This window comes from Condylura cristata, unplaced genomic scaffold (assembly GCF_000260355.1).
Source record: "Condylura cristata isolate star-nosed mole 26May11 unplaced genomic scaffold, ConCri1.0 scaffold00004, whole genome shotgun sequence".
NCBI classification, from domain to species: domain Eukaryota; kingdom Metazoa; phylum Chordata; class Mammalia; order Eulipotyphla; family Talpidae; genus Condylura; species Condylura cristata.
In genome coordinates this window covers 64,656,147-64,671,502 of record NW_004567105.1, presented here as the reverse complement: position 1 = coordinate 64,671,502, position 15,356 = coordinate 64,656,147, and the positions used below count along the sequence as shown (strand labels likewise).

The 15,356-nt window shown below is 50.5% G+C and overlaps 1 long non-coding RNA gene across 1 annotated transcript; it reads right to left on the bottom strand.

Annotated features, from left to right (window-relative positions):
• Positions 1–4,318: 4,318 nt before the first annotated feature.
• Positions 4,319–14,828, bottom strand: LOC105854748. Its single transcript, XR_001146273.1, has 3 exons — positions 14,592–14,828; positions 6,269–6,547; positions 4,319–5,442 (listed from the first exon to the last, which is right to left on the bottom strand). It is a non-coding gene; the product is annotated as an uncharacterized LOC105854748 (long non-coding RNA).
• Between the last annotated feature and the right edge of the window lie 528 nt (positions 14,829–15,356).

Genomic DNA, 15,356 nt, shown 5'->3' with positions numbered 1-15,356 from the left:
CTCGAAGGCAAGGAAACAGATTCTGCCCTCGAGCCTCCACAAAAAGCCTGACCATATGGACACCTTGATCTCAGTCCAGAGAGACCCATCATCGAGAACTTCTGAGTTCTAAAACCTTCTAGACAATAAACAAGTCACTAACTTCGTGGAGCCTTGTACAGCACCAACAGGAAGATAGCCCAGAAGTTTGAGGACCTCGCGGAGGAACTGTGGGAGAGGGGAGTGGGAGAAAAAGAAAAAGGGGTGGGGTTGTGGGGGGTTGGTCAATTTGAAACTGAGACCCCAACTCCACCCTGCCCTCTACTTTGGGGCACTGCAAGTGGCAGAGCGTGATGGGCATTTTACCGCCACCACCCGTGGTCCCAAAGAGATTCGGGCTGCAGGCAGAGGCCCCGCAGGGATGACAGATGGCAGTGGTTCCCCTAAAACGCTGCCCCAGTGCACCAGCCCCTGGAGCAGGACTGCAGGGAGACGCACTGGGCCCCACTAGGAGCGAGGCACCGACTCTGAGGCTCCTCCAGGTGCAGGGAGTAGAGAGGCCCGTGGCTTTGCGCCTGGAGCAGCGGGTGGACCAACAGGTGCACTCCGAGCTGAGTGGGAAACGGCCCAATCAGCGACGGGATTGAAAACCGCCCAATCAGACCGGTAGGCGGGGCCCTGGCAGGGGCCTTAACCCCAGCGGGCACCGACCCTCTCAGAAACGTTCTGCTCCTGGCCTCTGAAGAAGAAGGAGCTAAACTCCGGAGAAAGTAGCTGAAAAGCCTCCCAGAGAAGCGGGGGGTGCTGCTAGTCTAGGGCGCTCTGAAAAAGGCCCTAAGTCTTTGTGGGCATCTGGGTCCAGAAGAATAGAAAGGGCCTTGTAGAGACGAGAGAAGAGGTCTTGGCCGCTTCTTGGAGGGCAGAGACAAGAGGCAGGCAGGGGAAGAGAGAGAAGCGCACGTGTCCTGAGCATGGCGTGTCCCCTCTCACCTTACAAGTCGGGGAACAGGCTTGGGCTTGGAGGTGAAACTCGCTCAGGGGGGACAGCTGAAAAGAATGAGCCGAGGGGTGTTGTTGGGGCGGGCTAGTTCAGCCCCTGAGCGCATTTCTTCACTGAGGGGGTCAGGGGCTCACCGTGGGCCCTTTGCAAAGCTGAGCGAATCTCTGGACAGCAGTCTGGAGCAAAGGAGGCTGCCACTGGGGTTGAATGAGCTTAGCTTCGTATTCTCGGTAGTTTTCTTCCTGCTGCTGCTTAGCACAGCGAAGCGAAGCAGGGGCCTCTCCGTCTTTATGCTGCTTCTGGTTTGGGCTTTCTCTTAGATGAGGCATGGGCGCTTCCACATGTGTGCCTTGATCCAAGAGAAGCAGAGCTCTTGCTCATGCTGATGGAGTCCCGGGGGACTAGCACACGGAGTCACGCTGGGGTTCACCTGCAGCCTTTGGCTGTGTGTCTTGTCTCCCTCAGCATGGGGCGGCCACTACCTGTAGGCCACGTGATAAAGCCAGAGCTGGGCAGAGGCCCAGCGTGATCGTCTTTATCAAGGGCCAAGAGGGAAGCTGATATTGGCCTTTTAAAGAGCAGAAAGGGGGTCATTCACTCCCCACCTGTACACACTTCTCCTGGCTCTGTCTTCTGGGTGGGGGGAAGGCACTCCTGAGCACAGCAATTCGTGTTGAAAAGGAAAGGGTGGAGGGGGTTCAGGAAGCTGGAGCTGTGTAACCACAGGGATAGGGATACCAGCCAGCCTAAGTCATTTTTCTGTCAACCCCTGTAAGGTACATGTAACAGAAATTTTACTTAAACTGAAAATTATTTCTCTAATATCTGTCTCTAAAAAAGTGTAGGGATTTGGGGTTTACTTCATATGTAAGGAACTCGTTACCATTCCATCCTAAGTAAAACCACGAGCAGATGAAATCAACCCTCCTTGCCTTCATAAAGGAGGGCAGAGAGCAGCAGACACGCCCCTGGGACTGGAGTGGCGGGTGGGTGAGTTCTGGCTTATCTGAGAAGCCTCACAAGCAGAAACCATGGGGGGACTGTGCCTGGGTTGGAAAATATCAACCAGAACTGATGAATTGCTGGAGGTTCTATGCAGGACAGTTAAATACTATCCAAAACTTCAAGATGTAAGAAGATGTAACTGAAACAACTCCAGTGGAGGGGGTGAGGGTGGGGGAGGACCTCAACAATTGAGATAAACCTCCAGGAGCTACCAGTTCCCCACAATAAACATCTGAGAAAAATCTGGAGTTTCTGGCTGGGAGAAGGGAAATTATTGATCTCTTAGCAAGGTTTACCTCAGGAGAAACTAAAGCAGAGGCTAACCTGAAGCTGTTTCACCAGCCTAACTGGTCTGGGGGAAGGGAAATTCCCGACTCCAGCTGGCCCTAGTCTTCCTGCCCTACCCCTAACACCATGGAGGGGAAAAATAGAGCAATTCCCGTGGAGCACTGAGTCACCCAGTCCCTGAAAGACTGAGACCTAATCCGAGGATGATAGAGCGCTTCCCCTTACCCCTTCTGTTGGGGCAGCCTTGAACCCGCAGCTCAGCCCATCCCTTAGGAAGGGGGCCAGAGCAACCTGCAGGAGGGAACTCTACCCTGGGAGTAGATCAGGTGCGGGGCGGGCCGGATCTCTGCTCCTGTGTTGAGTGGGGCGCAGGGCAGCTGGGGAGGGGCTGAGCTGAGCATCCATTTTGGGCAACCCTTATAACAGGAAGGGCTTGGGGGCTTCGTTTTGTGGGGGCAGCAGCAGCTCTGCAGGGCTGGCTGGGCAAGCTGCAGACCTTGCAGAGGCAGGAGTGGGTGTTTTTACTGCTGCGCCCAGGTCCATCCAACCACCATGCCCTAGCTGGACACTCGCTTTCCCCTGTAGTTCTCCCTCTCCCTCTACATTGTTAAATAATTTTTGCTGCAACAGAACTGCTTTTTGCTTGTAATTGTGGCCACACACCAGTGAGAAAGGTCAACCCAGGGCTGGTTTCTAGACCCTCTGCCCAGCAGAACAGCGCACTGGGAAGGTCTGCTCCCAGCAGCTCCTTTCACTCAGTGTATCAGATAAGAAAGTATTATCCAGAGACAGAGCAAGCATCACAGCCAGACGTGACAGGGGTGCTGGGTTTAAAACACTAGGTTAAACATGTTAGGGCTCTAAGTAGACAGATGGATAATGTAAACAGATGGAAATCCTTTGGGAAAAAGAAAAACAAGAAATGCTAGAATCAAAATAGCTAACAAATGACAAATGCCTTGGGTGGGCTTATTAGTAGGTCAAAATGGCTGAGGAAAGACTATAGGAGCCTGAGGAGATAGCAATAAAATCCTGAAAACAAAGCAAAGAAAACAACAACACCCCAAGGACCCAAGAACCTTGATGTAGGGTAGGTGAGTTGATCAGGCTTTTGCACCGTTAGCCTCTGCGGCTGTCACCTGCGGCCTTGATAGTGTTGATGCAGAAGTCATCTAGGCGCGGCTCGCCTGCTGATAGAGGGCACCTGGAGAGTAAGTGGACACACCTGAGCCTGGGCGCTGAGGCTGCAAGGGTGGTGTCACTCAGATGGTGGCATGCGGGGCCAGGAGAACGCCAGAGAGCCCAGAGGGGAGGAAAGGGCTGGGGGCTTGGAGCTTGGCCGCCTGTCTGCCTCATGCCTGAGGTGCCTCTGCCTGGCTCCCTGAGGGCATCAAAGCCTGAAAAAGCCCCTGAGGGCTTGGGGGCTCAGCTTTATCCATCTGCCCTGGGCATGCTGGCACTAGACTTGGAGTAACTGCACAAGGGTGACATTTGTACATTATGGGAACGCCATAGTGGGGAGAAAGGAGTAAAAGAAATATTTGAATGTCTAAGAACTTTCCAAAATAGACTGTAGACACCAAACTATAGATCCAGGAAGCTTAGAAAACAATAAGCAAGATAAATTTCACCCCCAGGCCCAACTCCCAAGACATTACACCTAGTCCTATGATTTTCAAACTACAGAAAGTCAGAATCTTGAAAAAAAGCCAGAGGAGAGAAAAATAAGTGGAAGGACAAAAGTTGGAATTTTCACAAACCATGCATGCAGAAATGGAATGGAATCAAATATTTAAAGTGTTGAGGTGGGGAAATAATCAACCTAGAATTCCGTACCTCTCGTTGCTGACAGGACTGCTCTAGGAATACTGACAGTTTCTTACAAAACTAAACCTGCTCTTACCATACAATCCTTGCTATTTTCCCAAAAGAGTATGACTTCTGCCCAGCCAGTACCCTGCGCATGGATGCCGACAGCAGCTTTATTCACTGCCAGCATTGTCCTTCAGTGAGTGGGTTTAATAAACCAGGGCACATCCAGACACTTTTGGTTTAATTGTAAACTTACAATTTTTATAATGGTTTCTAAATAACTGGCCTACAGGATTTGACAAGCAGTTCTCACAAGTCGAAGAAGAGCTGGCTCCAGGACTACACTCCATGCTTAGTCTTTTAGCAACGGGGGCCACACCATATCCTTCATCCCTAAAGGGCAGCGTCTGGACTCAGATACAGGAAGCTGCGATCCTGCCAGGCTCCTCTACAGTCCATGCTGTTTTGCAATCTCTGGAGGCAGCCGCCAGCTGGACTGTCCTGGAGGGAGTGACCGTAGGCCTTGGAGCAGGTAGCAGGGCTTTCCTGGTCTGCCGTTCACCTGTGGAACAGCCTCGCCTGGGGCAGCAAAGTAGGGGTCTCTGGCGACCTGTGAAGGGGGGAGGCTGACTGGCACAGGCCTGTGACAGAAGTGCAGGGCGAGAACTCGAGAGCGGCCCCCAACACAGCTGTGTACTACGGTTTCTGTGGCGAAGGGAATGAGAAAAATGAGTAACCCCTGGTTGGGGGGCTGCTAAGAGTTTGGCTTTTAAGAAACATGAACACATGTGACGGTGCGAGGGTGGCAGTAAGCGGGAGAATCACTAAAGGTGGGAGGCAGGGGGACCAGGAAAGGGGGTGTCCCCTGGTCTGCAAGGTCCACCTCCAGGAGCCACACAGAGGGGTGAGGGGGACACAGAGCCCAGGGGTCAAGGTCAGGTGCCTGTGGCATTCTCCCCCTGCCTTCCACATCCCCATGGTGGTCAGTGGGAGGCTGGGAGGGAAGAGGGATGAGAATGGTAGAAAAGAAAGGTAAAAAGCTCTGAACAAAGCCGGGGACTGAGGTGGGCACTTCACTGGGGTAGGGACAAACCAGTGAAATGTCAGGGGCATTGACAGTCACAGCACACAGTCATATTAACAAGGGTGTCATATTGTCTATTAATAAGGGTGTCATATTGTCTTCCTTTTCCTGGGATAATTGCTCCAAAACGATGATACCAGGTCAAAGCTCTCTTCCCTGGGCTGGCCTCCACTCTCAGCTGGAGGCGTTTAGCTGCCCGGTCACTTTGGTGCTAGAGAACGTGAGAACTGCAGGTGTCATGGCGACTATCTCTTCTTTCAGTGAGGGGGCGGAGCTGCGGGAAAATGTTAATTCACTTACATCAAAGACACACACTTTCATTTGGCTGCAGAAGAGAGAACAATGGCATGCACACAGCTTTCGGCTGATCAATTAACTTACACCCTTTGAAGAGAGGTTTGAAAGGGAAAAAATTGCCTGGCTAAGAAAAGCCTTCCTAGATTTCCAAATTCTAGCAACTTTCTCCACCGTAATTATGCTGGGCATGCTGTCAGAAGAGAACACTCAGACCGGGAGGTGTCAGAGCCCCAGGGGGGCTCAGGCAGAGGCCTTTACTGCCCAGCCTTGCCTGGAACCCAGCATGGGCAAGAATGCCATTTTAGGTCCTCTGGCTGTTGGGTTAGGGGCTTGCTGTTAGGTTACTGCCATGGCCTCTGCTAGGGTGTCCTCTTTGTGAAGCGGTTTACATGGTGAATGGTTGAATCTGAATTTAAGCTCAGGTTCTGGCACTTACCGTCAAGTGATACCACAGGTCTTTGCAAGCAGGTGTTTCATTGGGACATGCCCCCAAGAAAAACCAGCCTCAGAGACCAGGCAGGGAAGGAGCCATGGAGGGAGGGGTCCCCTTGGCACAGTTCCAAAGGGAGCGCTGGGGACAGGGTGTCACATAACCCTCGAGGGGGAGGGAGCTACCTATCCCTGCACAGTCCCAGGTTAAGGGTTTCTCCAGAGACTAAATTCTCAGGTGCCCCTGTGGGTGATGACGTAGACTTGGCAGCCCAAGGCAGCCACCTAGCAGGTGAGAGAGTCAGCTGTTGGAGGGAGGTGCGTGGGGGCCTGTAAGTGACGTCAAGTAAAGGGTCGAGGTTTGTAAGACCCACCTGCAATCATGTACCCTCTCACGGAATTGGCTTGAGGTGAAGTGAGGGAACTGGAATGCAGAGTGGCTTCTCCTGCTCCGACGTGGTGAGCGCTAAATGACCACTCTGAGCGGTCGCACACGTTTCAGGGCCTGTAGCTCATCAGGTTGATCTCAGAAGGAGGCTCCCTTCCTTCTGCCCCCCTGAGAGACACTGCTAACCCATGGGTGGTCCTTCCTGGAGTGGCCAGTGGGCTCTCTGTCCTTGTCACGCTGAGTCCAGGCCTCCTTTTTCACCGACCTGAGTTGGACAGATGAAAGCATTTGTATGTTCTGAAGTAGAAGGGCATCTGTCAGGACAGAGACAGGGACTAGAGAACAAAGCCTCAGTCCTCCTGCCTTGAGAATAAAAAAACCCAAGATGGGCACCAGCTCTCCAACCCACACCAGCCTTCTGCTTTGGCAATAATTGCTCAGGTACCTGCCCACTGCCCAACAGTAACTGTCACACCTCGGCCATTCTCTCCTCTTTCCATCCTGAGTTCCAGGCAGAGATGCTGCACTTTCTCAGCCCTTTCCCAAAGAGATTTTATAAAGCACCAAAGTCCATGGGTTCAGGGGCTGTGTAGATTTGTGAGGAGTATAAAGAGGACCAGGATATGCCCTTGAACACCTGGGAGACAGGTTTGCTGGTCAAAGATCTCACCCCTGCCTAACCTATCTACAAGGATCTACCTACCTTCAAGGTTACTACAAGGATCTTCATTGGCAGCAGCTGGGTCTGAATACCTGAAATACAGTATTTGAAATTTGGTGTGGAGTCAGGGCTAACATACGGTGCCGTCCTGGAGACTTACCTGCTCTGGCCCTTACCACATGAAGTGATTTTGAAATTGTCTGTTTTTATTTCATTGTGTATTTAGGACATGTTAGTGAAGGTTAAATCTATTGTTTTTAGGTTAGCAAAATTGTGAGGATGCAGCCCCAGACTTGACTGTTTCAGAGCGGGACAGAAATATACTACTGGAGATTGTGGGCCCTGAGAAAACTGGCACAGGAAATCATCTCTGATTGTAGTGTCTCGGCCAGCACCAGCAAGACCGAGCACTGAAGTGTTGGCACCTACTGTCTGTCTTTCAGATCTTGACCCATGGAGGGTCCTTTGGAAATGATGTTTGGGAGGGGCGTGGGCCTGGCGGGCAGAGACGGAGCACAGGGATAGGCTCCCCAGCCTGGAGGGCCTCGGTCACGTCGGAAGAAGCCACCTGTCCCCTGGACACAGTGGTGCAGTCAGGGTTTGCCTCTCGAATATTCAAACCAAGAGACAGATTCCGTCACTGGCGGCCCGGTGAGGTTCTGGCAGGCTGAGTGGGAGGGGAGGGCAGGCGGGGAAGAAAGCTGGCTCTTCTGGGCCTTCCCTCTACCTCTAAACTCCCCCCACCCCCCCGCCGCGTCCTTCAGGGCCACCTCAAGTAGTCTCCTTGTCCTTTTAACTGGGGGGCTCCTCCCCTCCCTTCCGGTGAGAGGGCCTCCAGCTCTGGGGGCCCCTGACTTTGGGGGAAAACTTAGGGCAGCCTGACCATCCAGACTGCTCCGCCAAGGACATTCACCTGCACATCACTCAAAGCCCCTGTGGGCAGGGAGCATTCTCCGTGTCCCCCCTGGCTGAGGGGCAGGCTCGTGCTGAGCAGGCTTCAAAGGCCAGAATAACCAGCCACTCACATCACTGTGAGCAGTCCTGGATCTAGACCGCGAAGGAATTTAATCCAGCCATTGGCAAGTTGGACTCTAGACTCTAGTGTGCGCTGTGACCAGGCTGTCTTTTTGCCCTTTATTTTCTTACATCTTTCTTAAATTTTGGATAGCATTTGATTTCCCCCTTCAGGTACAGTCCCCGCAGTTGCCCCGCCACGGTAGCACCCAGGATTCATCACCCTAGTCCTGGTGCTCTTCCCTCCCCCACTGGGTGCCTCAGATCTATGGTAAGCTTGCAGTTTTTCCCTGTTCTATCCTGCTGATGGGACGCACACTGGCCCAGTCACTCTGGAAAGCTGTATGGGAGGTCCTCATAATACTAAAATGGATTTACCATCTGACTTAGTGATTCAACCCAAAGGACACAAAAACACTAATTTGAAAAGAAAGCCCGCACTCCTGTGTTTACTGCAGCACAATTTACAACAGCCAAGATTTGGAAACAACCTAAATGCCACATCAAGAAGATGTGGTGTATGTATACATAGAGGAGACAGGGCCCCCTCTTACTGCTGTAGAGCACCCCAGCAGCCCCCCAGTACAAACACAAAACATTTTGATTGCCATCCAGAACAAGCCCAGTCCTCAGGGGAGTGTAATAAGTGGTTGAGCGATAATTAAAACCAGAACTCTAGTAAGGTGTGGGGTCCTGTAGCCTTAGGTCACTAGGGAGCTTGGTAGAAATGCCAGGTCCCAGGCCTCCCGTCCTATTGCATCAGAATACATTTTAACAAGGTCTGCCATCCTCCCCCGACACCCCTTCCATTATTCAGAAAGGCTCATAAATACAGATTTCTGTGGTTCAGACCCTTTGGGGGATGAGAGCTGGGCTGGCCGACACGTTTACAGATGATGCTGCCTGTGGAGTTTGAGTGTAGACCTGGCTTTAGAGCTACGTGGCCTAGACGGTCCCCAACCTCCCTGCCACTTAGTGTCCTCACCTGCAAATGTAAGTAACAGCATCCACTCAAGAAACTTCTCTGGGGATTAAAACAATGCTAAAAAAAAAAAAAAAATTAGCGTGGGGCCAGCTCTTTCCTCTACCGGTTGTCTTTATGTGTTCACCGAAATAACCCCTTCGCATGCCCGGGTGCTATGTACTGTGTTCAGCACTAGAAGCCCCACTTGGAGGGATCCCACACCAGAAAGCGCCAGCAGGCAGAGTGCGTCAGGCTCTGACTCCCCAAGGCCAGCAGGCTCTTGCCAGCCCACATGACCGCCCGGCGGCCAGGGTTGGAGAGACGCCGTCAGAGAGGACAGAACGCGTGTGCTGTGACGCTAGCATAGTGTATCCTTCGGGGCATGACTCGCCTGTGCAAGCTGGCCTTGCCACGCGTTCCTTTGCCAACTTGCTTTGCTCTTAGCACTTTACAGCCAGCCCACCAGGCTGAGGTGCCTTGCACAATGCCTGCCACATTGTAAGCATGAGCAAATAGTTGTCATCTGAAGGCTCTCGTGTAGTCTTCTACCCTTCCATTTTCAGGCAGATACTTTCCAAATATCTTGTCAGTGAGTTTTCCCTTTCACTTCTTAGGGTGCTATTGAACAAATTGTTTCAAATGAGAACATTGCCAAATCTACTAGTCTTTTCCTTTGAGAGCTGCGCTTTGCTTGTCTTAATTAGAAAATCTTTCTCTACTCTCTGGTCACCAGAACACTCCCCTAAGTTATCGTATGTTTTTAAAGTTTGCTCTTGTCATTTTTTTAACGTCCTGATCCTTGCTTTCCAATCCCCACCCACACTCCCAGCCACTCTTCCAAAGGTGTTTGCTATGTCCTTGCAAATGCATGTCGCCTGGCAATGTATGTCTTGTGTTGCTAACTTGCATTACGGCATTTTGCTATAAATCCTTCATGGCTCCTTTTATCAGTCTGCACTTGCCTGGCTGCCTGTGTTACTCCACCCTCTGTGCATCATTGCAGAGTTCATCCTGCCCCATCTTTCCTCTTCCTAGGGAAAGACCCTGGCTCACCTTCAACTCCCCAACATGAAAACTCCGAGATAAGCCCACTGGTACTTGATGAGAATTTCCAGGCAACAGATGTGCCCAGAGGAGGGGTTGTGGGTGATGGAGCCAACAGGCTCCGAAAGCTGCCTGAGAGCTGTCCAGAGAGGCACATCCAGCTGACACCTCTGGGCAGTGTCGGGGTCCTAGCTCCCACAGTTCTGACTTTTGCGGTTCTGGTGGCCTAAGTGGACATCTTGTCTGAATGTGAAGTCCTGGTCACAGATGGTTCGGGACTTGCTGCTGGCCATTGGCTCTTCCCTCCAGAACATTCCCTGATCACCACGTTCTAGTTCCTCTTGCAGTGGTTGTTGCAGATGATTTGTGGTCGACTGTATTTTTGGAGAGTCTAGACCGGTACCCTTTGGCTTTCAAGACTGCAAATACCTTCTCACAGTTTTTGCCTAGTTATTTCTTACGTCCTTTAACCAGACTTTTAAAATACAGTCAAAAACATGAGCTGACCATATTATGTGCTGACACAGTGAGGGGCTTGTCTGTTTCCCTGGGACAGACCCAGGGGAAATAGGTGGAAGTAAGTTATTTGGGCAGTGAAGGCAACCCCTGCAGAGGGTGGGGGCACTGCCCAGGAGAACATGGCCGATAAGTGCTGTGATCCAGCAAGAGTACTGCCCAGCGGACTGGATCATAATTCTGCTGGACACTCGCCCTGCAGAGCCACCCTACATGAGTCAAGGGAGTTGGAGTATTTTACACCAGTTCCTGCCTGTCATTGATTTCAGAGGGTCAGAGGGGTTCCAAGTCCTAGCACTTCAGACTGGCTGCTGAGGCAGCAAAAGGTGGTAGGATGCATAGGATTCAGGTGAGAAGTGCAGGTGCTCAATTCCTCCCAGGCTCTCACCCCCCCCCCATCCTCCAGGCACACATGGCAATGGGGGGGGGCAGGCAGGACACCAAGAGCTGCTGCAGTATTATACACACATTGTCTGCACACAGATCAAGGGACAAAGACAACAGAAAACAAGAAATGCTCTCCTAGGCAGGCATGAATATGCCCATTTTTAGGCTTGGTGGGCAGGCAAGAGTCACTAGCCTAACGTTAGTGGCAGAGTCTGATTCAAAGATTCTGCACTAGAATTTTGGGGTTGTGGGGCAAGGCAGGGGGTCATAAAAGGCAGAAATAAATCACTTATTTGGGAAATGAAAGCAACCCTGGAGGGGGTCAGGATGGGAAAGGGGAGACCTGGAAATAGACACTTATCAGCTTGGGGTTCATGGACAAGGCCAAGCCCTTAGCGACACCATTGAAAATGGGCCTGTTCACTCAGCAACAAATGATGGTCCTGCTAAAACAGAACATGGCCCTTTGCCCAAGCAAGAGGGGACCCCTCCAAGAAACACTTGTCAAATTCAGGCACTTCATCTTTTACTGAAAGCCAGGGCAGGCCCGGGGTGGGGGGTGAACTGCTAATTGATAAACACTATAATTAAGTAGGAGGCCTCAGTTTAAACCAACAGGATTGTAGTTGACCATGGAAGTGTGAAAATGACCATGATTAATGAACTTGCTAATAGCGCTTCCCTGTTAATGACATTCTTTTATGTTTGGGTAGGCGCTCATGTGATTGCAAATCAGCGCGGGGCCAAACCTATGTAACTTTTTCACCAACTGAATTTATTTCTCTCTTGGAGTCCCACTTTGACTGGTGGTGAAAGACTTAATTTTAATCAATCCAGGGCATTTTCTCAGGGCATTTATCCTTAGAAAGAATGCCAAGTGTGAGTTATGTGGTGTCCAGCTGTCCACCTTCCGAATTCTGGGCCCCTGAGAGACACCTCGCTGGATTGTGTCTTCCTCCTCAGGCCTCAGCCACGACTGATGGGTGAGAGGTGTTTCCAGGTGGAGTGACGGTCTTTGCCCTCACATGAGATAGGGCGTTATTTCCAATACCAATTCTGAATTCTCCAATACCAACACCAGGTATTCAACAATTCACTTCTGGCATTGACAGTCTGGAAGGAGCATCAGATTCCACAGGCTGAAGAGCTCATCCTCCCTCATGTCAGAGGCAGGTTCCTCACGTCTGCCTCATCTGCTACAAATGTAAGGGCTCCTATAACCCCTCTGTTTCCACAACTTTGCCGAAAGGACTCAAAACTCTGGTGAAAGTGTTACTTGTTACTGCTGGTTTATTATAAGAATACAATTTAGGAACAGCCCAGTGGAAGAGATTTACAGGGCAAGGAATGGAGAAGTCAGATGTGCTGCAGAATGATTAATCACTTTCATGCTTTAACTGATGGCTTCAGGGGTCTTGTTTTATGGTGGGGATTTTTTTTTTTTTTGACATCTTCATCAGTACTTGGTATTACCTATCTTTCTAATTTTTGTATTATTCATGAACATAAAAATGAATCTAAATATTTTAATTTTTACTTGAATTCTGGCAAGATTTTTCATTTTGTCTTATATATCCAATCCACTTCCTCCCCAGTGAATTATATGGTCAGAGACTTTGCAGATTTTCCTAGTGTATTTCCTGCCCATTCCTTATATATCTTAGATCAGTGGTCGACAAACTCTTATAAAGGGAGAGATATTAAATATGCCTGGTTTTAAGAACAATATGTTACAGCTATTTAACCGCAGAAATGCATGGTCATGGCTGTGTTCCAATAAAACTTTATTTACAAAAATAGACAACCAACTGGGTATTTGGACTGGATTTTGCCAATCTTTATTACAAATATTAATCCCTTTGTTTTAGACTGTGCAAAATCTCAAGATATTCACTTAGTGTTAGCTTAGGCTTAGTGTTCTTTTGGAAACAAAATCTTTAAATTCAGTATAGCCAAATTCATCTAATTTTCCTCTGAAAGTTATTATGTGGATTATGCTGAGACCAACCACACAGATAGGTCACTCCTTTCCTTCCTACCAGCTCCCTATTTGTGCTGGTTTTCACCGAGACCTTGATCTCTCTGGGTTGGGATGTAGGTACAGCTCTGTTTTCCTCCCCGTGGTGAGCTGTCTCCTGACTCTGCATTCAGACCAACCCTCCTTTCCCCATTGATGTGCAGCAGAAACTTCCAGTTGGAGAAAAAAAGGTAAGTTGAAAGGCTTACCTCTCCAACTAGACACTGGTTCCCGGCTCTTCTCTGTTCCCCGTGCCCCAGCTCCAGGGCCGCCTTCTGTTCCCTGCGCTCAGGGGGCTTCTGCAGCCTGGAACAGGCTGTTCCCCGCACTGCGTGGTGGGCCCCTCCTCATGCACCTGGTTTCCCCTCAGACATCAGCTCCTGGCAGATGACTTACCTGAACACTCTCTCAGTTCCCATTCCTTAACTCCATCGAAAAATCACTGCTTTCATTCTCAGTGTCCATCTTTCCTGGTCAGAATGTGAATTCCAGGGGACAGTCCTGAACTGCATTACTTGTCCGTCACTTCCTCCCTCATGCCTGATACATAACAGGCCTACATCAAAATTCCCCGGAAAACAGAACAGATGAGCAAGTTTAATTGATTTTTCAGAGGCAGCGGGTCATTAGTTTGCCCAGGCATTGTCCAATAAATTCTCTTACCCTCTTTGACAGTGTACAGAATTAGAATTAAGATTTGTCCTTCAACCCCACCCCACTTTACACCTTTATCTTTTGATAAAGCCTCTCAGTCGCTTCAGTATATTTATCACACCTGCATTTATTCACAGTTCGATGTGAGAGCCCTTGTTAGCTCCCTTAAAATATCTGATTGAATTTTGTGTGGAAGTGAATGCCACAGATTAAATATATGTTGTGTTAAGAAGCTTCCCGTTTTATCACAGCCTGTGCACTGCCAGAAAAGCATTCTGCATGTTAATTAAGATAGCTGGGGGATTTTTAAAAGACTTCTTTTCCTCCCTTTAACTTTATAATGCATTCTGAGGAAGGGAACTAAGGCAACTATTTGCAAAGCTGTAAAAATCAGTGTCAAGTCAGCGGGGTCGTGGGGTCCCAGTGAGCCTCGGTGACAGGCCAGGCCCCATCTCCACGTGTCAGCTGTAGCAGTCTGTAAGCCGGCTGCAGAGGAGCTGGGTGAGTGTGGGGAGGAGGTTCTGACTTCTGGCTTCAGTAGGAACAGAGCCCTTTTGGCTAAGACAGGAATTTCGCCCAGAGAACAGTTAAGCAAGAGGCAGGGGTGGGAAGTGGTCAACTCTTAGAATCAACATGGACAAGATGAATTAGAATACTGAGAATGTGGAAAAATCTGACCTTCCTCCCAATTAGAATGTCAGCATAGCCCTGTCCGTGTGCAAGACCAAGCGGGCTCTGAAGAGGCCGGTCTGGTTCTCAGTAAGATAACAGGAGCTAGATTAAAACTTCAGACCTGGGTTAAAATCCTGGCTCAGCCACTTGCTTGGGCCAGTCACTTACTGGCCTCAGTTTCTTTATCTGTGAAATGGATGTGCGTCACTGCTGGACTTGAGTGTGGGTGCAGTTGGTACATGGCGGGCCTCATGCCCATGGCACTTACTGCTATTATGTAAGAACCGTTGCCCACTTCTTGCGGGGAGGGACTCGGCATGCTGCCAAGCTGCTTGGTTCCCCTTTCATCAGCCTTTCCCTTCCCTCTGACCTCCTCTTACCTTTTGAGAAAGAGCCAGTCCTCGAGAGTGCAGAAAAGATGTCAGAGACTCGGACTAATCCCAGACATCTGCACAGTCCCAGTAAGGAACACTCCTCATACAAAGAGTTCCAGAGTACGGCTGCTGTTTGGGAATCTCTGAGCCATAGTCTGAGAGCCATGCGTTGTCAAAACCGTGTTGCAGCTGGGGTGATACACTGAGAGAAGCAAGCAAATGTCTCCCTGAAACCGGGGTGGTTCCTCCTCATCCCTCCACGCCCAGCCCAGGGTAGGTTTACTACGTGCCTTTCCCACATGTGGCCAGCAGGGGGCGGCACATCTCTCTAATGCGCATTTCTCAATCACTCCTTCCCAGCCCCATCAGGCTCCTCCCAGTCTCCATTTCCCAGGCCCCTGGGGCTGGCAGCCTCCTTCAGTGTCGGTAGAGGCTGGCCGACCTGCAGGGAGGGTCCTGCTGGGAGCAGAGAGCTGGCATCACCTCCCGGGCTGCAGAACAGATGCCCCGGCGTCCTGGGCAGGGAGTCGAGTGCTCTCCCTACTTCCTGGCTCTTTTCCAAGCAGGGCAGATCCCAGGAGAGACACAGGGGGCCCTGTTTCCAGTTGGGACAGCCTCCAGGAGCTGTCATGAGACACACCCACTGGAGAGACTTCCCCTAGGTGTGTCATCCCCAGGGATGACAACTGAAGATGCCATTTGCTCTGAAAAGGAGACAGGCCTCCCATCCCACAGGGATGACACTTCCCTCAGTGGTGACAAGACTCAGGT